This window comes from Dermacentor andersoni, chromosome 1, assembly GCF_023375885.2.
Source record: "Dermacentor andersoni chromosome 1, qqDerAnde1_hic_scaffold, whole genome shotgun sequence".
Lineage (NCBI taxonomy): Eukaryota > Metazoa > Arthropoda > Arachnida > Ixodida > Ixodidae > Dermacentor > Dermacentor andersoni.
The window spans coordinates 296,101,717-296,128,847 of record NC_092814.1 but is presented as its reverse complement, the minus strand read 5'-3'; the positions used below and the strand labels follow the sequence as shown (position 1 = coordinate 296,128,847).

Below are 27,131 nucleotides of genomic sequence, written 5' to 3'. Positions count from 1 at the left end.
CTCGTGCTTCGCCAATATTCACTTCAGGTGCGGCTGATGCGACTGTGTACACGCCGTGCCGGAAATTTCGCTGAACACAGTCTGAGCAAATGCGCTATTTGTTTTTACCTTCGCTTTGCATCTGCCATGGATAAGTAATTTAACGCCCGACATGTGCACGGGGGATACGACAGACGCTGAAGTATGAGGCTTCGCCTTGATTAAGAAAAACATTAAACTTTAAGATGGGGAACATTAGGGTTTGGAAAGCAAAACATGCGTGTGGCAAACATGCGTGTGGAACTGGCTTTTCATATGCATCGCTATGGCTTCTACAGGGCTGCTATATATCCCTATGGCTTCTATGGCTTCTCATATGCATCCCTCTGCGAGATTTTCTTTTCTGTTTTGGCGTGCAAATCAGGTTTGTATACATACTTGGTTCTCAAATCTCGGTTCTCGCCACTCACAAACAAAAAATAAATTGCAGTAGAACGGAAAGTTGGGCCCGTTGATACGGATTAATCTATCTGGTATAATTCAGCACTCACAACTGACCAGAGCACAAAAGTAAGGAACCAGCGGACAGAAACACTGACTGGCTGTTCAATGAACACGTGTATTCTCCGGGCAAAGATAAGTATAATCGCACTTGCCTGAACATTGAAGACGTGAGTACGATTGTCAAGCTGTTTTTCATGACACATAGGTTTCCTTGAAGCACAAAAATAAACTCACGCTGGAAATAACAGAAGCTTTTCACATAAAAAAAAAAACGCGCTGAGAGTTGTGTTAGCCATCCCTCATTGGCATTTGTTGAAACATTATTTGAATTTTTGAACACCTTACTTGCTCTCACTGACATATGTTTGTCACCTCTGATCTGCACGTGTTGGAGCACCTTTTTGCTCGCTGCTAACTCCCCTCCCCCCCGCCCCGCCCCCCCATTTTTATTGCTTTACAATTCCCCCTATGTAATTGTTAATTGTTAAAAAAAAAGAAAGAAAGAAGAAGAAGAAAGGAAACTGAGTTGCGAGTCAGCGCTTCTGTCCGTGTTTTTTTTTTTCTTTTGTGCTCTCGTCAATTGTGGGCGCTTAATTACACGAGAAAGATAAAACCACATGTAACTTGACAGCGTTCAGATTTGGGCTTGTTGGTACGGCATGTTTGGCATTGCATAGTCCAACTGGAGACGGAGACAGAGCGTTAGATACGTCCTGTCTGTGTTTAAAGTTGCGCTGTGCAATTAATGCTAAACTAAACGTAACCCATTTTGGCACCAAACACTTCGCTTCTCTTATTGGCCCAACTCCCAGCCGCGTTCCTCTCGCCGGATGACGGCTCGACATTCTGCTACTTTGTGAATGCACGGAACGTCGACTTAAACGAGCAAACAACATTTCCCCATCATCACTCTCCGCCAGGAAAAGCTGCAGAAATATTCTTGCTCTGCGTGGCCTGACGCGGAGAAATGAGTAAACGGAAATAAAATAAGGTGCCGTAGTAGCCTGCGCTCACAGAAGACCTTCGCTGATGACGCTGCAATTTCAGGAAACATTGCGCTGCTGGGTCCAACAACGACCTTACTTGCGTGTCCTAGACCCAGTCGTGTCCATCTTATTCACAGAGCCGACTGCCGAACTGGGCTGAAACGCCAAAATAAAGAAGCAGAGAGAACGAAGAGGAAGAGCCCATAAAAAGCTAAGAGTGCGGAAAGTCGAAAAACAGAGCGGGTAGAACCAGGAACAGAGAGCGAAAAAAAAAAGATAAGAGAGAGAGAGAGACAGAGAGAGAGAGGACACAGCGAGCTGCAAAGTGGCGCAATCGTGACGACTGTGCTCGGTCCTGTTTTGGGCAGCGGCGTTTTTCTTTTCGTGAAGTTTCGGCGGGAATTGCGCTTTTTCCCACGGAAGCAGCACCCGGCAGCGCCAGGAACGTTTCTGTTTTGTTTTGTTTTATTTTATTTTCGCAGCTAACGCACCACCGAGAAAAACAGCGATGGCGAGACCATGGAGGCGTGCACGCCGGGTTTCATCGCTGCCAAAAAAAGCCGAAATAAAGGCGCCCGTCCATTGTGCCTCTTCTGCACTCCCTCCTTCCTGCGTGTATCTCGGACTTTCACTCTCGTTTCAGTCTCTAAAATCTATATTTTTCTCTACGCAAGCGGCAGTCAAAACTCGTCGCAGAGTTTGGCGCGAACCAGGGATTCCACTAGGAAGAAGGACAGTTAGTGTATAAAAAAGAGCGGTGGCGCTATCTCTCTCTCTAACTACCTCTCTCTCCCCCTTTCTCTCTCGCTCTAACTCTCTCTCTCTCTCTCTCTCTCAATACAATTGCTTCGAGTAGGAAGTTCCATGCAGCACACAGAGTAGCCGTCACGATTAAGTGGATTCGTAAATGTCGCTGCAGCCTATTTTTGTTATGAGTGGGGCTACCCCGCGTTCACTTCAACCCTAAAGTCTTCTCCGTCTTTTCTTTTGCGATGGGAACGGCAGCGCCGTGCGAGTGACTAGGAAAAACATGGCTTGAAACTGAAGTAAATATCTAAAAGTACCACAGCAGGCACGCTATGAGAAAATGAAGCCCAGACTGAAAGGGAGCAAAAATGAAACATGAACCGGCGCGATTAGTATAAGAGCCCTAGCAATTGGTGGGAGTTAAAGTTATGACTAAATGAAGAACGAATGAACACGAATTCACAAAGCGTTTCATTCGTAAGAACTTGGCTCGAGCCATATCTTACAAAACGCTGGATCTAGCATGTGCGAACTGTGAAGTTTGTAAGCTTGGGCCTTACGAACGTAGAAAGGGAATTACAGTCTAAGCTTATTGAAGAGAAACTGAAGTTTGATCAAATTTACGCGTCTTTGGGTTTAAATCAATCACTTATGAGATGTTTTCTTTATTTTCAGTACTTTATTTCGCCCATTCTCTCTTTTGTTTTCATCATTCCATTTCTTCGTCGCTGGGGTTTATCTTTGATGTTTGTAGCACCTACAGCCCTTCAGTAGCCTATTTTATCAGGCTTCTGTCACTAATGTACAACTACAACAACAAGCAGCAGCAGCAGCATAGCAGCAGCACTTGTCGATATATCTGCTTTTGCTTTCATTAGGATGACAATTAATAGGCGACGAACCAAAAGCAGGCATCATCATGGCCGAACACGTCAAAAGTCCACTTTTTGTACGTGCTATACACTTCGCAGTCACAAAAGCAACAGAAACGATACACGCAATCTACGTCCAGATTATTATCTTTTCATTTTGTATGCAGACAAATAAAAAGGTGGCTTCGTAGAGCCGGCTATGCCGAAATCACGCTATCGTTACTCAGGTCACAAGCCAAACATGGGCAAAGCAACAGAAGTCAGGCGTAACCAAATTAGAAGCAATTAAGAATCGTTCTACGGAATATCCACAAAATATAGTGGAAAACGACGAAAGTTACGTGGCTCAGCATTTTATTCTGTTTTTCTCTTTCTTTCTTTTTTTTTTAGCATAGCTCTCATAATCGCATTTCCGATGTCTCAAGATGGCCCAGCGACACCGGGCCTACATGAGCAAGTGGTTAAGAGTCTGCAAGGACACAGATGGACCTAGTAAAGTACTGCGACAGAAAATTTTAAAACTTATATGCAAGAATGGGCAGAAATTGGATAAGCGCTGACCAGAAAATTACTTTTTACTGAAATTATATACGAGATATGATATGCGCATACGTACCTCTTCATCATTCTCTATACCTCACCACAGAAGAAAGAATTAAAACGAAAGACAGATGATAAATGATCTTTAAATATATTGGTACCAGATCTCGTTGTCCAATCTAGCAACCTTTCTGAGTTATTTCCGCAGCACTTGTGTATTTCATGCGATCCAATCTGTGGCGTAGAAATGAATGAAAAACTGTAAATAGGGCTAGCACACTCTCAAGTTCAGCAAATCGACGCAGAGGGCGAGAAAATCGACCGCAACGCTGCTAATAAAAGAAGCATAGCATCCCCCTACTCAAAATATTCCCACGTGAGCCCGATATCTCCCGCTAGAGGTGCCGTAATACGCGCCTACAAACTTTCTTCCACACTTATCGAAGCGTTTTTAGTACATGAAAAAAAAGGAAATTATTATTCCTAAGTATACATTGTACTGCTGAGTACTAAATATTTTTTTTTTCATCGTAAGCGCAAAATAACGTTAAGCATCATCAACCTCCTACGTGACCTTTGGCTTGGATTTAAAATTTTACCTACGTTCGTGCGAACGGCAGGCACGGATTGATTGGTTCGTACGGCTGGTTGCTTATTTCGTGCCAAAACCCGTTTTTTGCGCTTCAGTATTTCGCATTTTATAACTTGGGGAGAAGTGACGTGTTGGCGAGAGGAGATGAAAGTCGGAAAGCTAGGTTTCGGTCGTGAGCCGTGCGGAACCCGTCTGCGTCAAAAACGGGAGCCGGATTCTGCTGCGACTGAGGACGGCAACACCATTTAGTCGTTTGACATCGCTGCCGTAATCTTTATGTAATATTTTTCTCATTAAATTACAGGCGGATAGAAGTTAACGAACTAAATTCTGCATCACATATCGGTAGTCAGGACCCTCAGTCGCTCTTTCCAAAATAAACCTTTAGGTGCGAGGCCGTCGTTATAAACACACGATCACGAAAGAGAGAGCGATATTGGAACGCGCGTCACAGTCTTCATCTTGTTGTGGCCGTGGCCATGGGCGACTGAATGACTATATATATATATATATATGTTCCTGCCCGCCGGAATCTTGAATTGAATAAGCTTTTGGTAAACTGAAGGGAAAGTGCCGATTTTAATACATTAAACAGTCCCACGCATGGTAATTCACCCTTGTTTCGTACTTGTTTACCTTGTTTCGTACTGTGTTTAAGTTGGTTTGCCTTAAGGTATTGTTGCGACAGTAACTATATGGATACTCCAAGCAAATTTTTGTCGTCACCGTGAGCTTCCGTATATATTCAGGTATATGCATGCTATATGCCATGACATGCTATATGACAAGCGGTATATGCGGGTTATATTGCCACACCACTCTATCACTAAGGTTGGTCTTACTAGATCTTACATTCTTGATAAAGTTTTTCCCCAGAATGTTGAGAATGGCAGCCCGCAAATAAATGTCATGAAACAAAGGACCTACAGCGCATGCCTTTTTATCCTAGTCTTGTCAGACTTAAAAATTAAAAATGCGAAACAATAACAGAGCTCAAACCTGAAAATTATGTAACTTTGTTGGAGCGACTGGGCACTAACTCCTGGATCGGCCCATGAAAGTGGTTTGAAACACACCCGATATGGAAAAGTGGTGGTAAAGTCGCCAGGAAATACGTCGGCGTTAATTAACAAACATAAATGAAATTGTTCGATGGCAGCATTCAAACAGAAGACCCCTCGCACATCAACTCGTTTTCACTTATTCAGCTTACGTTTACGTCAATCCATGCTGAGACTACAGCTACGAGTCTTACAGTTCGTGTATAAATGAGCCCCCAAATATCTTCATTTGTGCATTTGTACATCAATGCTATGGACAGTAATATTAATTGAATTAACGTGCTGCTTAAGCACCCTAGAACAAACTGTACATTAACACGTGTTCTGCAGTCACAAACCATCACAATATGCATATATGTCACAAATTTTTGCATTTCATATTCCAAAATTGTGCTTTCTTTAATTTCTGATGCAGTCGAAATTTCTGTTCCACACATACAGTGAAGAGGATGACACCAGTGTGAAGCAACACACTCCATGCCCTAGAAAGAACCTACTGCCTGCAACAACAAGGCCATTGTATGGACCATGGATGCTACTACATGGCAAACACCACGTTCCCGAATAAATATGCCTGATATTTCCTGTATTGGCTTGCTAGTTTTAAGATACATGTCGTTTGTTTGTAGCAGATGATAGTATTGTTTGTTCACATTTACAGTTCAGCATTATTAGTTCAAACATACAAAAAGCATTACATGAGTTTATCTAATCTGTGCCGCATCTCATGTGTTACTGTTCTGTCTGAACAGAGTCGGCACCAAGCACATCTTGGTCCTCATCACAGGAGCCCCCACATACCCCAACGGGCAGAGGCCGGAGGCCAATTGGCAAGGCTCTTACACCAAGAAGCCAATGAAGAAGTAGAGATGTCGAGTCTACGTAAAACTGTGTAAAGACTGAAAAAACTCAGCCATCATTCCAACAGTACGGATATTGGCCGAGTCACCCAGGTACCAAACAAAGACTTTATAGAAATTGTTCGTGTTCAGATGCACCTCCGACCTCTGAACAAGCACGGACGACGCTGGCCAAAAGTTCGGTCAGTTTGCCCTTAACCTCTATTGCACTAGCGCAAAAGCGTACAGGTATCTGGCAAAAACGCTGAGTCTTCCAAGAGTAAAAACGTTAAGAACCTGGTTATCGGCAATATCAATCAAACCCGGATTGATGCCAGAGATCCTTCATTTCGTAAAATAAAAAACTTGCAGTTAGGCAGAAAAATTGATAGCGATAGCTAATTAGTGGACAGCTAGCTATACGAAGCAAGGGTAGTAGATTTGTCGGCCGTATAAACTTGTAAACATAAGTATACTAACTAAATTAACAAGCATGGTGTCGCGCACGCAGAAGCAAACCATGAACACATCTCACTCGATGACTGCGGAAACTCACTGTCAAAACGCTGCAGTGACGAAACGCGGCAACAATGGTGAGCGAATGAACCTTCGTGCAGCCACTCGCATCAAAGTGAACTAAATCGCGCGCGACCGCGCAGCCGCCCGGAGTAGAACGGGCCCCCCTTTCCTATCCTGCCACCGAAGCCTTACGCGCGACGCGACGGAAGGCGACGCGCTTCCTTCCCGCTTTCGTCCGCTGCGGGCGCAGGATTGAGGCGCGATCGCCAACTCACCCTCGCACGCTTTCACTCGCACATACACTATACGGCGCGCAGCGCCGATTTTATCGCCCTTGGGCTTTATACGGAACCTCACGGCGACGCCGGCACCGACGGCAGAAATGCGCCTGGAGTGTCCATATAATTGCTATCGCAACAAAAAAATGCGATGTGATGGATAGGACATGTGTCCTCATATTTGAAGAAATTTCTCAAAACGAAACATTCAGTATTAATCTAAGCATGACGTTGTTGGTTACGTTGAAAGCAGCACTGAAAGGTTTGGTCGTGCAGCAAACACAGCACTCTCGTTTCTGGTGTCAGGTATAGCGACGCGGTGGCTTCAGGCGGTAGCTTTCATGACAGGTGAAGGCATAGTTCATTCTGCATTCGTTTTCAGTTTACTGAGAGAACTTGTAAGCAATGTGAATGACTATGGTCTCTATGTAAAGGCGCTGATCTGCGATCAAGCTAGCAACATTTGTGGAGTTGGGGCAGCACTTGGTATAACCCTACAGACAGCCTTTCTTTTTTAAAATGGATGGGGCAAACATATATCTTTGACCCGCCGCACTAGGTGGAAGGCACTATGAACATCTTTCGGAAATATGAGCTCCACATTGGCAAGGCTGTTGCTTCATGGAAACACGTACTCAAAATATACGAGTCCCCACATCACCTCAAACTGAAATATCTACCAAAAAGCACCGTCCGGCATTTGTACGGAACTCCTTTCGGCAACATGAAGGTATAAGTTGCCTCGCAAGTATTAAGTAACAATATATATTTGACAATTGAGGCCTTCATTGCTATTACCGCTCTGCCTCCCACTGCCACACACACAGGCGGCGTCGTAGAAATGATGGACAAGTTATTCAATGCCGTGAAGAGCTCCGCAGTGCGCATAAAAGAGCGGAAAATGACGCACCCCACTACCTCGTCCACGGAGAATATTGAATCTTTAAAGGCTTGCGTGCTTTGGAATAAGTCTTGGAAGTTCAATTGCCCTTGCCAACCTGGAGCTACATTTGGATGGTAGGTCACAACCAAAGCAATCTTGTTGCTGTGGCAAGACCTTCAGCAATTATTTAATTTTCAATTCTCATTGACACGGCAGCTGAATCACGATCCCCTTGAGAATATGCGCGGGCTCATTAGGGAGCAGCACGGTTGGAATGAAAGTCCATATGTCTACCAATTTTCTGCCGGACTAAGGCACATTGTTGCATCAAAACATTTCAAGCTTTCTGACAACAGCAACTGCGGAGAGGACAGGGGTGTTCTTTAAACTCAACTTCAGGCACTTCCACTGACCAAGCTTAGCAGAGAGACTACAGGGGCACCTATCTCCACGAGTGCTCCTTTTACAGAGGGGCTCTCTGAAAGTAGTGAAGAAGAAAGGGACGATGTGCTTGAGTCAAACATAGTTTAGTATGTCTGTACATGTTAGGTACACAACTTCCTAAAGAAATGGCAGTGCAGGTCATGCCACGACCCGCTGAATGAAAGTAGCCAGGACCCCGCAAGACCTAGTCAGTTATTTATGATGTTTAAAGCTGTTGAAATCAAGGGCAAAGCCCTCAAAAATTTAACAGTCCAACTGAGGTAGCATATCAGTATGTCGCGAGGCTGGAGAACAAATTTACACATGCAATAGAAGCTATTGCGCACCATCAACGTGTTGCAGGTGAATTTCACTCCGTTGTGGCAGAGGAGACCGGCGATCCCCCATGTTGCAGTTCCGTCTGCAAGCAGTAATTTCTGCAGTGCTATGTCTATATTCGGCTTCTTTGGCACTTGCGGTTTAATAACCATGAATTAAGCTTGTCAAAAGAGCTTAAATCTGATGCCAAAATAAAACTGAAGAAGCTGCAGTAGGTAGCTGTCAGGGTGTCTAGCTAAACTAATCATAATATTTCCTTTCTTTTTCGCTTCAGCGGCTCGGTTTCCTTTCCTTAATCAGCTTCCTGCCTTCGTCAAATTCCATTTGCGTCAAGTATAATTCTTTTCTCTGTGAATGCAAGTTTTTTCATCCCCAGTTCTTGTTCGAGGTCATTCTCCTTCCTCATCCAAACATAAGGGTGAACCGATTCCTTGCTATTCCTTAATGCCAGTCACTGTCTAGTAGTATGATAACATGTCTGTAAGAGCATTTTCTAGTGTACGTTGCCATGTGCAATTCTTCTCCCGAAAAAGCTGTTGCGACATCGGCATGTGTCTTGCATTAACCTTTGCACCGTGTGTAATGCGGCATTATACTTTCTTTAATTTTCTGCGCCTTCAGTGCTTGCAGAGCGGAGTGACTTCTTTCTCGAATGCAAGCTCTCTCATCCGGTATTTAATTCCTAGTCTTGTTCAGGATTGCTCATCTTTCTCGATAGAGTTGGATTATGCGCAAGGCACACTGAAGTCATTGATTGTATGTTTTCGCTGCTGTCCCACTTGGTCGTGGTCGCTGTGTTACGTTTATCGGATGTGGGGGCCTGGTCAGTTGTATTGGGAAGCAATTTCTCGAAGTAAGCACCTGCTCCTGCAGTTTGCACAGCGACATAGACTCCCAATTTAAACGCACCGCATTTGGTGCTCCCCGTTCACCTTCTCCTGCTGCAGCCATGGGCAAATTGTGATTGTTGTCTTCCTCGGCAGCGATTTGGCGTGAATAGAGACCAGCATACATGCTTACATGGTGCGAAGTCTATGAAATTGATAGCCACGTGGGTGGAAAGGCCCGCAAAAGCGGCTGTCGAAGATGATGCTCAGGAAACCGTTCATGTCCACACAGGAACAGTCGGGCACCGAGTGTGAGCGGCCCCCGAAAGAACGGCATTAGCGGCATTAGCGGCCCCCGAACGGACAAAAAGAAACATGCAGGTTGGAAAGGAGGTAACGCTTAAATGCCGGGTGGGCCATGGCGTTGTGTTGGCTGCGCTAGCAGATGTCTTCGTCAGCTGATTGTTTCGCAATGGAAGTTGCTTATCTTCAACGGTGATTGTCGGTGCAAACAGATGGGTCACGCTGCCCAATCTGTTTGCGCTGCTGCTTGTGGCTCATGACCGGACCACCATGTGCGAAGACGAAGGTGGGCCATTTACGACCTCGCGTTAGTGATTACAGCGTATCTCGACATGCAAACTTTATTTCTTCTCTTGTACGACAAGGTACACTGCTTGTCTTCTGCCAGTAAAGTAGCCCGTCCTTTTCACTCACTTATGGCTTGTTTGTATGGGCGTCAGTAAACGTTATTTGATCTCCTGGCAATTAGAACGCACCATCTACGCTGTAGTCAAGGCCCTGTGGCATACCGCAAAGCTAGCAGAACGAGCACGGCGCGTACTTGCGTACACTATACCTGTAAAACGCGGCCATGTTGAATGTTGCTTAAAAAATAAAAGCGTCATTTCCGCTTCGTGCTTGAGCAGCGCCATCTGTCTTATTCTGTTGTGGGTTCTGTGCGCTTCCGCTGCTTATTTTCGTACGACCGTGGAAAGCACAGTTTCCCTTCCCTAAAGAGGTTATTTATTTTATGGTGTAAATATAGAGCATTACTTGTCGCTGAGTTATGTCGCTGAGTGTAGTGTTGCGGTGAAATGTTGCTGAGTTTAGTGCCGCCGCGTTATGTTTCCGAGTAAAGTGTTGCTTCTTAAAGGAGTACTGACACAAACATTTTCGATCTTGTTTTTTCCGCTGCAATAAGTAGCTAATGTACCAGTAATCACGACACGAAACATCATGATTTCGAGCCCGACAGGTAATTATTTGGAGTGGTGTTTGTAGCGACCAGTCCAAGTTTCGGTTTCAGGGAGCAACAACTGGGTCAAGGAAGGAATGTAAGCAGAGCTGGGCACGTGATAGCGCAAAATTGTGACGTACGCACGCCAGCGCGCTCGTCGGCGCGCGAGCTTCTTTGCTAGTTCGTCTGCTACGCCTGTACGTGCTTTGCGATGTCCTCACCATCATCGTCGACCTCGTTTTCATCCTCCAGCGGCAACTATTTCCTGCAGGTGCGCACGAACTCGGACCACTTCTGCCGCTTATCGACGCCGACGGTACAGCCAACGAGCAAGCCAAGAGCGCTGGCGACCTCTGGGAAACTGTATAGGCCTAGCTAGCTGGCCGTCGGAACCAAGGCCGACGGCCCTTGTGATCCGTCTGCAGCTCGTAATAAAACACCAATGTTCGTCAACACAATCTAAAGTCTGCACATTTATGTCGCTTATAAGTATACAATTAGTGTTCCCGATGCCGTTGGTAGCGATGAGTAAACACGTTAGCCAGGCGATCTGCTTCGCAGAGACGATTGCAGCGGCGGCTGCGCTGACCGCTTGCGAGTCCAAATCACGCCAATGTTTTACTATTTCGCACAACGTTTTATGACATCCACACTTTCGAGATCACCTAACTCTGATTTTAGCTGATTTTTTGTGCTGCCGTCAGCGAAAAGAAAAAAAGAATAAAAATACACCGGTACTATCGGAGCGGCGAGAAACTTGCTTGCAGGGCCCGCCCCGACGGCAGCGCAAACTCGTGACGTAGCTTTTTCTCGGTTGTTTACATTCCTTTCTTGATGTCGATGTCACGAGGTGCTGGGTTTTGCGGTTGGCTGCACGCACGCGTACTTTAAAATAGATTTTAAATATGTTCTAAGCGATAGTCGCCATTTATATTTCGCAGACGATGTGTGTGTGCCCACATAAATCGATCTCACACGTTAACTCGACTTCGAATTTTTGTGTCATCACTCCTTTAAGAGCTCGCAACAACGTAAGACTACAAACCGGCGATATCGTGATCTCTCAGCTGAGTTTTATTTGCGGAGTTCTCATTACAGTAGTTTCACGCACATTTCGTTGAGTGGTCCCTCGATGACATCACTTTTAAGCACGATGACACTACTTTGCTGGGCGATGACAGTACTTTTCCGAGCGATACCACGGTGTTGACACTACATTTCTTGATCGGATGCATAGGCGAACTCCAGCTCATACGCTGGAGGAATGCGGTAATCGTCGTCCGACGGCTACCTGAAGCGCGTTGCATTTTATTCGTCATCGTCGTCGTCGTCGGCGGCGGCGGTGTATGCGGGTCCAAGTCCATCGACAGTAGCATGGCCTTGTGATCGGAGTAATATGTCGATGCGTACCTTACTGCGTGCACTGTGCGTGGCATGTTCATCAAATATATTGATCATTGTCACCTGTTGCAGCGGTGGCGCAGTTTTTGTAGGAGGAGGAAATCCCATTTTGCGCACTCTTGCAAGTACATCATGTCCTGGTAACTTGATGTATACTGATCCATAAAACGACGCCGGGAACAACATCGATATTAAATCTTTGTAAATATTTTTTTCCTGACACAGTGAATAAATAATCTTTAGAGAATCGAACACCCAGGAAAGCAATGGAGTAGTAGTAGTAGTAATAGAAAACTTTATTTTTTATTTGGTAATGAAGTCCCAGAGGATGGAGCCCTCAATGGAAAAATAAGTCTCACGCATGAACCCCCATAAACAAGGTCTAGAAAGAAAATTTGAAGACACCACCAATTCTGGCAGGACATGAACTAAGTTAAACTGCCAGAAGGCTTTTAATACTGGATGACTGCTATCCCGAAAAAAGAGAAACCTAACCTTCCCACACTCACTGGTTGAAAAATACTGTCGCGTCTCATAGGTTCAAAACAGGTAGACCATGTAAATGTTGAAAAAATCCTGTTACAACGTTGAATGTAAAGCCTTGCGCAGTGAAGAGCCTGAAATACATAGAAAACTTTGGTTGTCAAAAACGTGTTGCAGGCTTCTGCTCTTCCAAATATTGAAAGACGCTGGAAGGCTGGAACCCGCTCTCTCCAGTAGTGTGTGCTTAACTTGTAGGCATGTAGTGGAACTCCTAGATATTTCGGTGGCACACAAGACCATTCAATGCTAGCATAATGTGATGGTGTAATGACCCAAAATCTAAACCATAGCGCTGATCTCTTAGAGCTATTCATTTGTGCACCGGAACCCACCTTGGTTGCTCAGTGGATATGGTGTTGAGTTGCTGAGCACGAGGTCGCGGGATCGAATCCCGGCCATGGCGGCCGCATTTCGATGAGGCCGAAATGCGAAAACACCCGTGTACTTAGATTTAGGTGCACGTTAAAGAAACCCAGGTGGTCTAAATTTCCGGAGTCCCCCACTACGGCGTGCCTCATAATCAGAAAGTGGTTTTGGCACGTAAAACCCCATAATTTTTATTTGTGCACCGGAGACAGTACCAAACTCTTCAATGATAGAAAAATTTTGTCGGTGCTGGGCTTGTTTCTTTACTAATTTTTTAAAACTTTTATTTTACAACCTACGCACTGAAACCTTGCCAGTTAGAACATGGCTTTGAAAAAAAAAAAAGCATTTTCGTTTCATTAATTAACTGTCGCCTTTGTGGCGTTCCTGAAACTATTAAACACTGCTTTATTGATTGTGCAAATGTCAATTTATTCTGGGATGTCCTGTATAAAAGCTTGCAAAAATATTTTTGGCTAAACTCTCACAGAATCCGCTATCTTTTTCCGTGCGATGACGCACCGCACGATATGTTTTTACTGATAGACTCGCCTAGCCTATAGAGAACTAGTATGCAAGACCGAAATGCAGAAAGAACAATTCCTCAAGATTGCATTTCGCTAAAAATTGATTGATTGATTGAAAACATCTTTCTTTGCAGAATATTCGTAGAACTCGTGGGTGGGCCGCCTAGTCCGGTAGTCCACTGGTTATTGCTGCTGCGCTGGCCCTCCCCACCAGCCAGTGCTGACGGTCAGGATCATCGCTGAGCAGAATAGCCTCCCACTGCTCTTCTGAGGGTTTTGGAATGAGGTCAACTATGGGATTAAATTGGCATGCCCACACCATGTGGTAGAGGTTAGCTACCTCTCCACAGTGTGGGCATTGCGGGGAGTGTAGTGTAGGGTACCACTGGTGTAACTTAGCTGGCGTTGGGTATGTATTGGTTTGTAGTCTCCTGAGGGTGTTCTCTTCTAACTCATTGAGGGATTTATGTGGTGTTGGGTACTCCTTCCTGGCTGTTCTGTATGGTACGAGATTGTGGGCATACACTGCTTAAGCAGTTAGGTCGCAGCACCCTTCAAAGTCATCAGGGGGAGACGCCCGGTATAGAAGAGCTCGGGCATGCGTGTGAGCGGCTTCGTTTCCTCCTGGTAGTTCCAGGTGACCGGGAAACCAGATGACTTAGGCTTGGCAATGACAACCCTGGCCTGTGAATTAATCCATTATTGTTTGAAGTTGCGACAGGCGTTCTGGGAATCAGTGAGCACATCGGCGTTGGGGTTAGATGCTATAGCTAATGCAATAGCTGCTTCTTCTGCGTGAGTGGGGTTGGATGTTTTCATCGAGGCGCAGCTCACCATCAATCTTGAAGGCGTTGAGACAACAATAGTCATCACTCCATTCTTTGGCCCTGCGGCGTCCACATAGAGGGTGTTAGGTTGCTCGTCCCATTTCTTCTGCATGGCTTCCCCTCTTGCTTTTCTCCTTTCTATGTTATATGCGGGATGCATGTTCCGCGGAATGGGGTACACGCTGATGCGTCTCCTCACATCATGTGGTACCTCTTCCCTTTGGTCTATCGTATAGGCCAGATTAATATGAATTTTTTCGAGCCTGGTTTTGTGAGTGCGAGCCTATTGAGATGTGAGAGGCATTGTGCTTCCTACATCTCTTTGAGGGTATTATGTACTCCTAAAGCCATGAGCTTTGCCGTTGGCGTGGAGTTTGGTAGCCCCAGTGCCGTCTTGTAGGCTTTCCTGATAAGTGTCTCCAACTTTTCAATTTCCGACCTGGAGAGGTTAAAGAATGCCGTCCCGTACATTATCTGAGAGATCACGAAAGCTTGCACTTAGCGAATGGTGTCCCTTTCCTTCATGCCGTGGTGCTCATTTCTGATACGATGTATCATCCGGAGGATTTGCTCGGTGGATGTTGTAAGCTTCTTCATAGTGTTGGTGTTCTGTCGCCCCTGCGGATTATACAGCCCTAGGATCTTGATCTACGTGGGTTTCGGTACTGAGTGGTTGTCTATATACACCGTGATGTTCTGCACCAGGGGTGTCCTCGGGTTCTTCAGGATGAGCAACTCGGAATTTTCCGGCGCACACTGGAGGCCTCTCTCCCTGGCGTATTGGTCCACAATGTCCACTGCTGCTTGAAGACGCTCCTCGATCTCGGCGTCACTCCCAGAGTTGCACCAGACAGTGATATCATCCGCGTACAATGTGTGTTTGATACCCGGGATTTCGGAGAGAAGGCCTGGGAGATCTTTCATAGCCAAATTGAACAAAAGGGGTGACAGTACCGCCCCTTGCGGAGTTCCTCTCGGGCCTAGAGTGATGGGATCTGATTTTATTCCACCGAAGTTTATAGTGGCTTGCCTTCCTGATAAGAAGATCTTGATATAGTTGTAGGTTCTGGCGCCACAGTTGGTGTCGGCGAGGCTTTGCAGAATATTTTTATGCCGAAAGGAGCGTCTGATAACGCACTTATAGGAAAAACACAGGGAAGGTGGGAAATGAAAATTCAAAACGATGATCAAAACGAAAACAAGGTGAGAGCAGGAGCTCCAGCTTTCACCTTGTTCTCGTTTTGTTCATCGTCACGCACTTAAAGGAGATTTACGATCAAGAAGAATGCCAGCCGGATTGGGAGCAACTTTTGATTGGATGTTTAACTTCTCCTTTCAAGTTTTTGATGTGATTAAAATTATGGGGTTTTGCGTGCCAAAACCACTTCCTGATTATGAGGCACGCCGTAGTGGAGGACTCCGGAAATTTTTACCACCTAGGGCTCTTTAACGTGCTCCTAAATCTAAGGACATGGGTGTTTTCGCATGTCGCCTCCATCGAAGTGCGACCGCCGTGGCCGGGATTCGATCCCGCGACCTCGTGCTCAGCAACTCAACACCATAGCCACTGAGGAACCACGACGGGATTTTTTTTTTCTTGAGATGGAAGGTGTTGCTTTGTGGGACGTTTTCTTTATATATACTGCTCGTATACCTGTGATCGCTTATGACCACCTAGTGCTCATAATATTGTAAATAGTTTCTGTACATACATCATTTCATTCACTGTAATAAATACCATGTTTGATAAATAGAAAACAAAAAAGCTGCGGTGGCGCAATAGTTAACGCGCTCGGCTACGGAACGGTCGCAGTTGCGGTGGTGCAGAGAATCGAATCCTCACCATGGGCGCTTTTTTTTTCTTTTTCTTTAGTTAGATGAAGATGACGTAATTTGTGTGCCATTTTTCTGCCACGGCTTTCTGATGACGGCGGGGTCGCACAATGAGCCAAGTAGCGTCTCGTATTAATAAGGGTGAATAAACGCGGTACAAGGCGTCTATTACAAATCCTTGCCAGAGATTAAGTTTCGTGAGGCGCTGCCGACGTACACCCAAGATAATTAAAAAAAAATAATATATCCGTAGTCTCATTAGAACATCTCGCACTATCAAAAACAGAGTTCGTGAAATGCACTACTTGACGCTGCATCAAGTCGAACCGGCCGATGGCTTCAGGAATGTTGTGGACGAGCACAGGCGCTATCCTCCTCTCCATCATCCGCCAGCCTCTGAAGTGCCTTAACATATGCGTTGTGAATCCCGAGACGAGCGAAGACGCACTTCGCCTCATGTGGCGCGGCCACCTGGAAGCCCTGTTTGCAATGCGCGAGTCCAATGAGCTCGTGCTCCGCATGCATGGTACGGATCTCACGCGCTTGCGTCTGTATACACAGGGCAAGTGAGCCTATGAATGCTCGTTACCATATTCGAAACCTCAGGACAAAGTATGAGAAATGACCCTCGCAAAGACAGAACTTAAGACAACGCCTGTTTATCACATATCGAATAACTAACACTTTATTTTGGCCGAATAAAGTAGAAAAGAGAGAGAGAAGCTCTACGCTTGAGGGCAGAGATTGTTGCCGGCGTGCATATGACCGCGGACATGATACTCTTCATAGCGTAGCACGTAGCATAAATGGAACCTATTTGCATAGCGTCTAGGCTGCACTACAGTGTATGGCCTTTGAACGTCGCCTTCAAGTAAGCCGGCAGCAGTTGCGGACAGCTTCTGCAACGGTGCCTTGTCTCGATGGAAGGATGCCTCAAAGGTGTGCCGAGAAACGCGCTATGCGTGAGATCGCTGCCGATCGGTTTCCGTTGGCGCTGAGATTGCTGCTAGTGCTGCAGAGAACTGCGGCGGGTACGAGACAAGAGATCGTTCTCTTCCAGGGAGGCACGGGCGCTTTCGAGGCTAGAACGCCTGCACTCGTCGGCCCATCATTCGTCACACCCACCGGAGGTTGAGCAGAAGGCTGCTTCCTTTTCAGCGCCGTGCCGGCTTCCCCAGCATCGTATCGCCCATCTAGCGCAGAGGTTTCGGAGCCACTCCCGAAGAGAGAGAATCTCCGTGGATACGGTCGCCGCACCGCACCCGAAGCGAGGATAGAGCCACTCTATACAGCCATGGCGTCGTTAACAGCGTTGTGAATCAATCCGTGCCTGAGACGGCCACATCAAATGTCGCATTGTCGTGTGTGTTAAATATATATATAACAAACACCCATGTCCTATATATATATATATATATATATATATATATATATATATATATATATATATATATATATATTTATATGGCGTGTGGTCGAGCTCTCGACAGGCCTATACGCTATAATCCATGAAAACGTGTGGGTGAAAAACCATCCGCATTGCAAAAACAACAGAAACAGAAATAAAAACAGTTTTCCTGGCAATAACTAAATAGCGTTGCTTTTGTAGAATATGTTATTCCGGCAGTGCGTCAACGCGCGTCGCGATCCATCAAGAGAATGCACTGGCGGGAGCCGCGCTGTCATATAATGTTCTAATAGTGTAACCTAATATCCTATTTGCGTAGGTTCCAAAGTTCTGAGACGAAGGGAGCGCTACGAAAAGCTAATTTTGTACGACGCACCTCTTTGGCGATTTTCTCCGCCACTGGAATCATTCGCCACAAGAGTGCGATGGCGAGATCATATCCTTGGTGGAATGAAGCAGGGAAGAGAATGATACTACCGCCTCCGTTACAAAGTAGCGGTACAAGGTAGATAGAGAAGCTTTGAGGAAGAGCAACAAAGATTAAGGAGATGTGGAGGAAAATGGTGGAATTAAAAGTATACGTAGCGTACCTGATGAATTAAAGAAGTCTAGGTGACTATTTATCACCGCCCCGTTTCAAAGGGGATGCCAATAAATGATCATCATTATCACCATCATCACCTTGCGCCGTGAGGAGTGTTCGCTATCGAACGAGTGGTGCCTGGCTGGCAGGCTCCAAGAAATGCTCGCAGCTACAAAGGAAACACCAACAAATATCTTCGAAAGAAAGCTTCACAGTTCAACAACAATTCGTTCTGGTCTGCCGGGATCGACCCTGGGAGCAGCGCCTGTCCAGGGAGGACGATTTACCATCCGAGCTAACCAGTACACTAGCAGATTGTATAGCGAAGCCGAATTATTCATCGCACAGGAGCAGAATAATTCGGCCTCGTTTTGCAAATTGCTACCCTCCCGGTCACCTCAGGTGCTATAGTGACCGCCCCGGAAGTGCTTTCGTCCCAGGTTGGATCCCCGCGGGCCAGGACAATTTTTTTTCTTCAACTGCGAATATTTGTTCCTAAGAAACCCGCAGTACGAGATTCCTTTGTAGCTTGAGGCTATAACTCAGGCCGATGAAAAATTTTCCTTTTTACGGAACTTTCACACTGCTGCTACTGTGGGCGTGATGTCATGCGTAGCGATTGGGCATGATTTCGGAGCGCAGCTTGGCGAATGCTGAAATTCGCCTGGATTGCAGTGGTTTCGTTGATAGCTAGCGACTAGGGAGCCGTGAAGGCAAGAGCGAAGCGAGACGAGAGATGGGAAGTGGCTTGTCCATATATCGCAGCTCACGCTAGATGAAATTTGTGTACTACCAGAGAGTGCCATAGCATTCACGTGGGCGCTGCTCTTGCACTCCAAGTATAAAGGGACTATATTCGTCACATCTTCATCGAGGCGGTGCAGTTGATCACCATGCGTCACACCGTCCCGTCTTCCCCACAAAAAAAAGAGAGGAGCAAAAGCGTCATGGCGAATTTTTTTCGCAAGCGGCAGCTAAGCGATGCGTTGTTTGCTACCTCACATCGATTAAAATAATTTACATTCGCAGATATTTCATGGATTTCAAAAAATGAACGGCAACACTGCGGTTCCAGGCTTTAGAGTTGCGGTGTTATTGATAACGTGGGTTCGCTATGATACTTTCGTTACTCACTTATATTTCTCTTTCTACACATTGAACCAACGCACCGGAGTTATTAAGTGTGGCATGAACATTCAGCTACACCTTGGGGCTTTTGCGTTCACCGGCGTTCCCCGGAGCGATTGATCGCTTGGTGTTTATCTTCCCTTTTGCTTTGCGTTAAATACGGCTTAAGAACCCCAAAGGCCCACCGAACCGTCTCCCGAAGGGTAGGTCAGGACAACCGATGTTTTTCTTCCAGCGAAGACGTCTCGACCTGTCCCCTCCACACGGAAAACGACTCTCCGAGCGCTCGGCGGCGGCCTCCCATTCGATCGCAGGGCGCTTTCTTGGCAGAAAGCTGCGCGCCTTTGCCAGCCAGCGTAGTGCGCCGCATGCGCCTCTGTTGTTCCGGCAGGGGGAGGAAGCGTCTTCCGTCGTTTATTTGTCCCCTGAACCCCTCCCTTTGCTTTCTTGCTGTTCGGCTGCGACCCCGCGCCTTTATTTTTTCTTGGCTCCCCTAGCGTTCTCGCTACCAGCGCCGCCGTCGAGAAAGGCTGCAGCACTGGTGATTTGGAGCCGCCGTGGCGCCGCGAGGAGCTTTTGCGATGCCGGCTCATTTGGAGCGGTTTCGCTCGCGCACCGCTAAGGCTGAATGCAAAAAAGCGAGCAGCAGCAGCAGCAGCAGTCTCGCCGCTGCCTTGCACCACGGCCACTGAGGCTCTCTCCGGCAAACCCGATTTCTCGGCGGCTGCAGTCAGGGTGGGCGCCTCCTCCTTCCCCTACCACCACTTCGGAAACTTTCTCTCTCCTTAAGAAGAAGAAGAAGAGGAAGGAGGAAAGAAAGGGGGGGGGGGGGGAGGGCGGCCTCGGAGACGCCGCAGCACCCATTTCGCCTCGTCGCCCGCGGGCCCAGCGAGCGGATCTCGGTTCGCTGTCCAGACGGCCGCGAGAGAAAGGCCCGAGAGAGCGGAGCGTTCCTCCTTCCAGTTCAATTCTTGTCTCGCTGCAGCACTACATAAAGATGATTTTCATATCTCGACTGATATCGCTTGTTTGTTGTTGCTGTATTAAGAGCCATTCTTCGTCGATGTGGCACCGAACGTATATAGAGTTCCTTGGCAGTTTTATCTTCGCTCGTAGAACTGGCGACGACGTCGGTCGTTTGAATGTGAGAGCGATTCCTTTGTCGACAGCCGCGGATGTCCTGAGAAATGTACTTTCTTGCGTGTGGTCGTACACCACGTATAGCTTTTCAACTATACTCGCGCGCCATTTGCACGAACCTCGGATCGTTGCCAGAAGGAAATTTATTAACAACGGTACGTATTACTCGTGAATTGCGTTTTGCATTGTCTGCTAGCACCAAGTGCGACAACTAGAAAAGAGAGAAATGGCACTTCGAGCAGCCATTTTGAACTTCTCACCTCGCAGTGTTGTTTCCTCGGCAACACGTTTGTGTTCGAAGAGGACCAAATATATGTAGTTCCAGCGAATCCTCAAATATCTCACCCACTCACGTAGCACCGTTTCCTCGCCCTTCGTCAGGCACCTCGCTTAGAAAGACACTCACAAAATCTCCTTTCATCGAATGCCTGCGAATTAGCTTTCTTTCTGACATAACGCGACGTTCGTTATGTCAGAAAACACAGGGTATTTTTTTTTTAGATGCGCCAATTTTTTTAAACGTTGCTTATGGCAGGTAGCACGATTCTAACCCTTCATCTATATTACTCGATGAGGCGGCAATTACGTCTACGAGAAATCAACATGTTCAATTGAATAATTAACACAGTTATGCTAATTACCTTTTTCATTATTTACTTTGCGCCACATATTTCAATCTACGAATTATAGCCACTGAGTTCGCACGGCGTATCCACTTAGAACGACTTCTCTGAATAGCACCACTTCGGAGATAATAATTTTCAACGTGACCGACGAAATGCACTGGCGTTCCAGTTACTTTATTAATAAACCGCTGTTTTATGCATTGAAGCACAAAAGTAATTGGAATGCCAATGCATTTCGACGAACACATTGAAAATTCATATCTCGGAACTGGTGCTATCGAGAGAATTCGTTCCTAGTGGATACGCCATGCGAACTCAGCGGCTATAATTCATAGATTGAAATATGTGGCGCAAATTAATTCGTTAAGAAAGTTGATTAGCGTGATTACGTTAAATATTCAATTGAACCTTTTGATTTCTCGTAGACGTAATGGCCGCTTCATTTAGTAATCAAGGGTGAGAATTACGCTACTTGCCAAAGGCAATTTTTAAAAAATTTGGTGCAGCTAAAAAAGAAGAACATCCTGTATAGAGAAACCCCAGATCACATTGAAAGCCGTGCAAGGAACGGAAATGCCTACAGCCTAGCGGGCTCCTCTACCAGCTTTCATTTACTCGCACTATTTGTTCTTTCTTCCTTTTCCTCTCTTTCATTATTATGTCTTTCTTTTATTGCACTTGTTTTGCATTTTGCTTTCATTTCATTCCTTATTTCTTTACTAGCTTCGCAGCTCGGCGAACTGGCTACCTTTTGTACGCTGTGACCAACGTATGGGTATGTTTGCAGAACATTCATTGACCCAATGCGGTGTTGAAGGCTAGCGCCTACGGCCTTGACGCTCAGACTTCGTACATTTCAATTCCATAACCTTCGGCTTTTTACATTACACTGCTGTAGGGTATACTTTCCAGCCGCTATCATCCGCCTCCTCTTCACCACACCAATCCACCGTATTTCGCCTCCCCAGTCTTTGTCACTCTCCAAAACCCTTTTCCCCAGCGTGCAGTAGCAGGCTAGAGTAGCATCACTCAAGTCGACCTTTCCATTTTTTTTTTCAATTACGAGTAAAGTACCTCTCTTTATCTCCGTCACTTCTACTTGTGCACTGTTTTTCTGCGACCATGATCACTTAGGAGCTCGAAAGTGGGTTTGCTGTGTCAGTTCACCCAGTTACGCCTACATCGGTGGCCGTCGACGTCCTCGTCAAGTCGTCGCGAGGCCATCTCCTCACTTGGAGTTTTACCTTGGTCTTCGGGTGCCATAAAAGATTCCAGACAATTTCCATACCATTGTCCAAAACTGTCACTGCGAGTGGTCTTCGTTTGCTCGCTCACATAAAAACGCAAACTTCATGCAACAACCAGAGTGTCTCAATGTGTTGTCCCGACAGACTTGGCCTTTCGTTGGAGCTGCAAATGCATTCGCACATCTCCCGCCGTCAAGCAACTTCAGTGCGCCACCGTTGTTGATGGCTGGCTTTTGCGAAAGCCACATCCATCACCGATTCGTGCAGCTGTGAAGAGACAATCAAACACATGCTGTATTTTTGCGATCATTATAACATCGAACATGGCGTTCTTTGGAGTGTGTTAAACTGTTTAGATCATAGACCACATTCAGAAACAAAGATTCTTGGATCATGGCTGTACGCGTCTCAGACTACACATAGCGACGCGGGCATTGCTACTCTTTATGAAATTGACTGGCTTCAGCGACAAGTAGGCGTGAAGGACAGTCACACGTGTTCACATTGCTAGTACCTTCCTCCCTCCCTCTCCTTTCATTATTTCTCTTCATCTCTAACCCCCTTACCCCTCCGTAGGGTAGCAAACCGGACGCACATCTAGTTGACCTCCCTACCTAACCTACCATTCCTCTCTTTTTCCTCCTCCTTCGCCGTTGGCTGAAGAAGAAGCTTTGCCTACCACTGCAATGCGATTCCAATTGAAGTCACTGCTTTAATGTTCACCTATAGGAGCTAGACATGGTCGCTTATTTCCTTAATGCGAATTACATTCTTCGTACTTCAGTACGTCGTCCATAACTTGATGGACTACGCACGTAATTAATGCACATGTAAATTTAAGTACACGAGCATTTTTGAATTCCACCCCTGCCGCGGAGGCAACGCGGCAGGTCTTGAGGCAAGAAATGGCTTGGCACGGCGGCAGAGATGGCGAACTAGCCGGTTCAAGGGAACCAGCCGGTGGAAAGGGTTTATGAAGTGAAAATCCTGAAGCAAATGTGGGAGTTGAGTTCACAGAGTTTTTCGTTCGTCAGAAGTCTTTGGTGCAAGCCATCATTCACTCACAGTACGTTCGCTATCACGATATGCCGTCTCCTGCTGTTGCGAAACCTTATAGCATACGCGAACTACTCTGAGAATGCCGGTCTTGAAGTTAAGGCGAAGCCATATCGAAAATATCACTTTGAAGAGAGCGCAAGACGTTCGCATCGCGTTTAAACAGCAACGAATGAATAGCTTTTAATAGGAAGGGAACCAAGACGATGGAAAAGATCTGGGATCTGAGAACTTTCGAAGTACTTCAAAAGGCTTCGTAAATGACTAGATGCGAAGATGTGAGGCCCCGCACAAAGAGAGAAAATAAAACATAAGACGAGGGAAACCTTAACGCAGGAAGGCTTTCATGTGCGCAAAACTATAGAAAAAAGAGTAAAATAAAAAGAAAGATGTATGACTAAACAAGAATGCATGCACCACTGGTACTGAAGAGCTGGCGGAAGAAACTGTCTTTCAGAGAAGAGATCCGCAGGCACCGTCGCTGTAAATGTCGGGCGCCAATCTCACAGAATCACAGCTTTCGAAGACAGCAGGCTGTCAAACGCGCCGAACGATGAAGACCAGCCGCGTCGCATATATGGCACGTTTACTTTGTCTGGGCAAGATACCACGTATATCGTCAGCACATTCCTCTCCGCCGTTGCTACTTTCTTAGTCTAACTATTCATGCGCATGATATGCTTTCAGTTCATCCACAGCAAATACCGGTACATTTTTTCCGGGAGGACAGTCAGTAAAAAAAGATTTTTTTTTTAAAAGTTCGGAAATATAGGGCAGGCCCTGCCTTCTCTATACAAAATAACGAGCAGAATTATGACATAACAGAGCGAAATATGATGGGAGACGGTGAGCTTGAGTTACCAAACCAGTCTCCTGCTGCGTGGACCGTGATCATTTGCGGTATACTTTGGACAGTTAAGCAGCTGTTTATTCCATAATGTGGCAGTCGCTTCTTGGCGTGCACGTTTAAGGGCAGCTGCCTTTTTTACTCTTCAAGTCATCCACGTTTTTAAAGCCTTAATATGTTGAAGAAAGCATTGCGTTCTTGTTGATACAATTCGTCACGGCAGGCCCTGACCAAGGCAAGTCCCTTTGTGGAAACGTTGGTTCCCACTTCAGACATCCCTTCTATCAAATGTGATAACTTATTCATCACTCACTCAGGAAGAATATATTGTATTAGCCATCCTGTTTCCCTTCTTTTGCTATTCACTGGTCCCGTTATTCGCGTTTCTTTGGTCAGGTTATTCGCGACCAGAGAAAGAGAACAGGGAAAGAAAGTGAGGGAAGTCAACTAGACGCATGTCCTGTTTGTTACCCTATGCAAGCGAAAGGAATAAAAAAAAGAAAAAAAAAAGAAAGAATGGAAAGAAGATACTCAGGAATGGTATTCATGGCCAGACACCTTGCCTGGGCCTACACCTTTCTTCGTTTAATATCTCTGCCGCTACTTCTGCGTATGGCGTGCGGTGATGTCGGCCTCAGAAGTTTCCCGACTTTTCACCCCCGCGAGTGGTGTCCCTCGATACGAGTGAAGCAGAGTTACCAGAACTATAGGAAAGAAGACAAAAGAGCGAATACACAAGTCATGTCTATTACCCAATATACGATATGTTCTCTTGCAGCTGATGTGCCATGCAGGGAGCAAAAAAGAAGAAAAGAAAACTTGCAGAAGAAGTCGTAATATAACTTGAACCAACACGTCCAACTTGAAAACGAGGATATCAAACAACTCAGAGCCTCAAGCAACACAACTAAAGTTATCTCAATGGCCCGAGGAACGTCCACGGCTTGTGCGAGCTTGCCTCCGTTGATGCGTATGTTCGCGTTAGCCCTCTATCTTCATCAAATGCTTACTGCCATATTCTCAACTTGGCCCCTGCTTAGTTCTCTGCGTATGCCTACAATTTTGATAGTGAAAAAGAAAGCAGCCAAAACGGCCAAAATAAATCAGCTGGCGTTCGGTGGCCTGCACGGGACGAGAAGATGAATCATAAAGCTGTTCTCGTTATGCTTTAGCAGCTATTCCTTGAGAGGAAAAGGAGCTTATGCGAGTTAATGAAACATTTCGATATACTGCTTCTTTCCATGCGCTGACTGCAAGTGCGTTGCTTTTGGCTGTGCGGGGTTTGTTTGTCTTTCTTCCTTCTTTCCTCCTTTCTTTCTTTCTTTCTTTCTTTGTTCACACTTTTGAAAGGTACGTTGATCTGAATGTTTTTGCATGTTTTATGCATATTGCTTTACAGCTATCAAAAGTATTCAGTTCCTATATTTATTGGCTGATAGCCTAAATGCGCCTTTCTTTCCTATTTCCCGCTAAATTTGGTTGCTCTATAAATAGGATCTGTTATTGCGATAGCAATTATATGGACACTTCGGGCGCATTTCTGCCGTCGCCGTGATGTTCCGTATCAAGTGCGAGAGCATCGTCGGCGCGCCGTATTCTGTGTGTGCGTGTCAGAGTGTGCGAGGGTGAACCGAAGATGGCGCCTTAATCTCACGCGCGCAAAGAAAGAAAGCGGGGAGAACGTGCGCCGTGTCTTCCGTCGCGAGCAAGGCACCGGGAGGAAGGAAAAGAAGGGGGGGGGGGCTTCTACTTGTGTGGCTGCTGCATATGGTGCGGCCACACGCAGTTGCGCACGCCTTATCTTGAGAGCGGTCTATGACGAGTACAGATTCTAGGCGTGTCACGTGCTCCTAACTTAATTCGCGTTATAGTGCGGGGTAGCACGAAGGTCAATTCGATCGTTGTTGCTGCTGCGCTTCCTCATTCCAGCGTTTTGACAGCGAGTCTCTGCGGTCATCGAGTGAGATGTGTTCATATTTGCTTGTGCGCGCATGAACGCTTGCTAATTTCGTTGGTAAGCGAATGCTTACAAGTTTATACAGCCAATAAAGCTACTATCCTTAATTCGTATATCTGTCTACTAATTCGCTATAGCAATCGATGCTTCGCCTTTCGCGTGAAACTGTGACGTTTTCATGTATTATGTAACCTCACATAACGTCCTGAACCCGAGATCCTAGTTAAGCACCAGTATCTGTTCAAAGAACGGGATCACGTTTTTTTTTTTTTTTCTGCCTCAATACCTGTGTTCAGTAGGTACAATGCACTTTTTTAGCCTCGCGGCAGATGCCTGCTTCTTAAGCGGCTTACATTCAACTCCTGTCTTTAAGTCTAAGCGCACACGGTACAGGGGTACATTTTTCCACAGGTACGTTTTTGTCTAATTTTCGCTCACGAGCGTTTCTGCTTTATTTCAGGAGGCTCGCTGCAGGGACTTCGTGTCGGAGTCTCATCACGGCTGAACAGTCACTATGTCAGAAGAGTGTGCAGAACTTAGCCTACCCACAAGTTATGCATTTTTCGTGGTAATGAGCTGATAGCAGATTTATTTTTAGTTGCAAGACATTTTCTGTTATTCGTATCAACAAGCACCGATCACAAGAAAAAGACACAGAGAATAGCCTTTTTCTTCAGCGCGAATAACTGTATGGAGATATACCTCTTGAGTCCATACTATAATTTCTAGACCATGCATACATATGTTAACGGGCATGCGGACTCGGCAAAGCGTTTACCATATACATAAATAGGTCACAAATGAATCTGTAGAGAGTAGCATTGCAAAAACTTCTGTAATAAGAAGAGAAGCAGGAGGTGGATGGCGCTAAGCATTGGCGGATTTAGCCTTACAGAGTCCAGGAGCCATAAGTACAGCGCCAGGGACTTTCTGCTGAAACAGTCCGTACGCTACCAACTGCGCATAACCTGCTTTACACGCACAAGAATAATTCCTCCAGGAACTCTAGCTGT

General features: G+C 46.0%; 1 protein-coding gene across 2 annotated transcripts in view; it reads right to left on the bottom strand.

The window, feature by feature from the left end:
* LOC126548600 (band 7 protein AGAP004871-like) overlaps positions 1-27,131 on the bottom strand; it is a 499,956-nt gene that overhangs the window by 79,676 nt on the left and 393,149 nt on the right. The gene's annotated exons all lie outside the window — the stretch shown is intronic.